General features: G+C 37.0%; 1 pseudogene; it reads right to left on the bottom strand.

The window, feature by feature from the left end:
* Positions 1–1,787: 1,787 nt before the first annotated feature.
* On the bottom strand, positions 1,788–3,422 carry LOC102876868 (annotated as a pseudogene).
* Positions 3,423–3,975: the final 553 nt, after the last annotated feature.

Below are 3,975 nucleotides of genomic sequence, written 5' to 3'. Positions count from 1 at the left end.
TTAGTTTATTTAGAATTACAAATATTATTAGGAATAAAGATTTCTGCATTTTTAATTAACATAGCAATTTAGTGATATAAAACTCTGCAGTGGCACAGTACCAACAAAGAATACAGAATCACTTGTAAACTATACAAAAATTTTAAATGGTCATAATCTTAAACTCTATTGTACGTAAGCAAATCAAATGTCTTATTTTATGAGACATCTGAAAGACTCAAAACCACTTTGACAGCTATTTTTTAAACTCCAAATACAAAAATAATTTATTAACTTTAACTGTAGAATATTGTTGTTGTTAGCTGTCAAGTCGAGTATGACTCATAGCAACCCTATGAACAAAAGATCTAAACCTTGTGTCTGTCCTGTGTCATCCTCATAATTCCTAACACAAAAGAGCCCATTGTGGCAGTCACCACAACAGTCTACCTTGTTGAGGGTCTTCCTCTCTTTTACTGACCCTCCACCCTTTCTAGCTTAAAGTCCTTTTCCAAGCTTCTTCTAGCAATATACACAATGTATGTGGGGTAAAGACTCATCATTCTTGCACTCGGGCTGCACCCTCTCCAAGACATATTTGTTTGTTCTTTTGGCTGTCCACATGGAATGTTCAGTACTCTTCTCCGATACCACAGCTCAAGGCATCAATTGTTTTTCTGTCCTCCTTTCTCATTTTCAATCTGTTGGCCAAACAGCTGTCCTCCAAATTTCCTGGCATTGACTGGTAAGTCTGTATCCAAGTCTGCATCTGTTAATTGAAACATTAGAATAGTCTCTATTAAAACGGAAAATTTCAAATACACACTTTTTTACAAGTTTACATTCTAGATACAGAGTTTCCTTTTAAAAAAACAAAGCAAAACCCCACTTCCCCTTGGTAAAAAAGCTCTAGAACACCATAGGAAAAAAAAACAACAAAACCCCAAACAATTCTTTTGTATTCATATCACAGAACACACTGATTATTCTATTTAATATCCTTAAAAAATCTTTTTACTTTATAAATTGTGTTGGGCTGTATTTTAACCAAAGTGTTGCTTTAAAAGTTGTAGGGGGGAAACCAAAAATATTAATATAATATGCTATCAGTCTATTATTATTTTTTTTAATGAATCTCATAACAATAGCACTTTTTTGGTACTGAATCGATGAGGAAAAGATACGTCAAACCAATTTGCTGAAATTTAGCATTTTGCAGTAATGTGTTTTTCCTCTTCCTTCATTTTTTTAATAACAAAAGTTTCTTTTACAAATTATGATAAATTAAAATATCTACCACTATGAAATGAGCCATAGAACCATGTCATGATACAAGTAATATACTTGCAAAGTCTTTTTTCCAGTGGACTTCATAAAGAAAATACCTCCCACACCTCCTGACGTTATGTTTTGAAGACTGAGATGCTGGTCAACACAATCACCTGGAAGTGTCATTTTCTGGATAAATTTCCACACAGCCACTGATGGGTACTAAAGACCAATGTTGTCCTCCTTCTCTACTGCAAACATTGTCTGCACATACTGACTTGACTTCAAGCAGAGTTTAATAATTCTTCCATAAAATTATTTTAATGTGGTCAGACATTTTCCATTTAAAATATTTGCTATAATATGCATATATAACTTAAGCAATGCTACTGCAGCTAAATGATAAAAAACGAGAAATACAATGCTGGTCAGTAATGTTGGCTTAAGAAATAGAACAGGACAGTAAAATGCCTTATTTGGAGGTTTTTAACTGCCCCTTGTTTTTCCAGCATGTAGGCATTTGGTGTTGGAAGCCTATGTCAAGGAAAAGGACTTCTTAAAAACAATGTCCTGTATGACTGGAAGAGTGGAACCTTCACAGTAGAGATTGAGTCTCTGTTGGTGTTATTTGCTGCAAAAGCATGTAGGTTTCCCAGCTGGCTCAGACCACTCTGAATACATGCAACATAAATTTCCACATTATTCTAAAAGCAGCTGATGTTGGAAATATATTGTACACTTGACGTCATTGCATGAATCTGTAAGTAATTTGAATTCAAAGGAATTTAAATCTCCTCCTTCTGCTAGACACTTAATTGATAGTTTAAATCTGTAAGGTTTTAAGTTTCCACACAGGGCTGTCCTGCCAGTTGAACAATCTGTGCTTCCTGTTCACACCTCTGTCTCCTATCTGTCGGCTCATTTGCGGGCTGGAGTCCCTGGTCTGGAGCGAGCTCACAGCTGTATTGCTGGGCTTTATGCACAACGTTATTTAGGTCCTTGTTGAGCTGTTGAAGCTCGAAAACAATGGTGGCGTGTCTCTGCCGAAAGTCAATGCCAATGGGCATGGACTACCATTTCAATTTTTCTGCTTCTATTTTCTAATTTTTCTCCCTTAATTTCTTGTTATGTTCCTTTTTAATCATGAGGACTTTGAGGAACTTGCCCACTTGAATAAGGAATTCCATTGGAAATCCAGCTAATGTCTCAGAGTCAGAGCCAGAAATTTTATTTATCCACGCTACTGTCCTGATAAAGGATCATTATCCATGATCGGTGCCTGGAGAGGAGGTGTATTATGTAACCATGAGGGATTGTCATGTAAAATTGAAATGGCTGCTGGTTTTGTCCAAAGGCAGCAATTGGCATTGTTTCATGAGGTTCATTACTAAGAACGTCATAGTCTGGCATGGTATGGGTCCCAAGCCCTGTCCAGTCAAAACTGACTCAGTAAGTAGCATTAAGTCCACCTGTCCAGGGGACAGACCATCATGAATGTCGTGTCAGCGTGCTGTCACCTTAGTTCCAATAGCCATGGGCAGTAGAATCTCACCTGGGAGGTCTTTGAATTGTGAGACATCGCCCCATTTCCTTTGTTGTGAGAGAACCTTATTTTCTATCTTTGCTGTTTTAAGTAATGACTGTCTTCCTCAAAAAATGCTAAACATCTCCAAGGTTTTTCCATCAGCCTCCTGAAGTTTCCCCATTCTACTCTTGCTAAATTTCTTGTCTTCAAATTAGGAAAGGATTCCTTTAGAGATGCACAGAGGTCATTATCACCTTTAAAAACTGGTTTATCTATACTTGAGTAGAACCTTTCGTATACACACCATTTATGTGCCTTGGGAAGCTTAAACAGGTTAAGAAATCGAAACTCTCTCTTCTGTGAGGCTTTTTTATCTCATGTTGACATCATAGCTGTAAATTTCAATCCTCTGGTTTCTCTTGGGTGAACTTGAATTTACTTGTCTGTCATCTTCATCAGAAAAGAGTCTATTTCCTTTTGAAATTCTAAAAGACATTTCTAGAGCCCAGCCTGTGTTCCCGCCTTTCCAAACAGGAGTTTTCTGTAAAGAACCATACTTTTCAGTCCGTGTGTTAAATAAGCTTCCCTCTTTTAAACTGACAAGAGCTTTTGCTGCGTTCTCATCAGACAACTGGTCGAATTCGACCATCTTGAGCCTGCCATGCAGCTTTTTCCCCCGGTCAATATTTCTTGAGCTGAATTTCAAGTTTTGAAATTATACCAAAACTTCCTTCATTACAGATCATTGTTTATGTTCAGGGGAAGGAAATTTTGCTCTAACATAATCTTATGTGAGAGTTGAAAGAGTTCAACTCAACTCAACCAAATTTTTAAATCATTGACCCCTTAGTCAGCAATAGTTTTGTGCCCAAACAAAACACTGTTCCTATTTTCCTCTTAGCTGGAGTAAAAATAAAATTCTCATTTTCTTAAAGCTAAGAAAGCAACTAAAGCCATACTCCAGACTAAGGAGTACAATCACCACAGGAGCAAAATCCTCAATGTGCTTATAAACTGGTCATATTAGAAATAGGTATCCTTGATGGTGGCAATAAAAGGGTAAGTGATAGAGATTTCAGCAAATGTATATTCTTCTGCCTCCCATGTAAAATGTAGATCTGTGTCCTAAAGAGCCATGACATCAGTCTGGAGACTAGGGTGTACCTGATTCAGGCCATGTTCTTTACAATTGCTTGCTATGC

Source organism: Elephantulus edwardii, unplaced genomic scaffold (genome assembly GCF_000299155.1).
Source record: "Elephantulus edwardii isolate Elephantulus edwardi_28Jun2011 unplaced genomic scaffold, EleEdw1.0 scaffold00073, whole genome shotgun sequence".
In the NCBI taxonomy this organism is placed as follows: Eukaryota; Metazoa; Chordata; class Mammalia; order Macroscelidea; family Macroscelididae; genus Elephantulus; species Elephantulus edwardii.
This window is presented reverse-complemented; position numbering and strand designations above follow the sequence as displayed.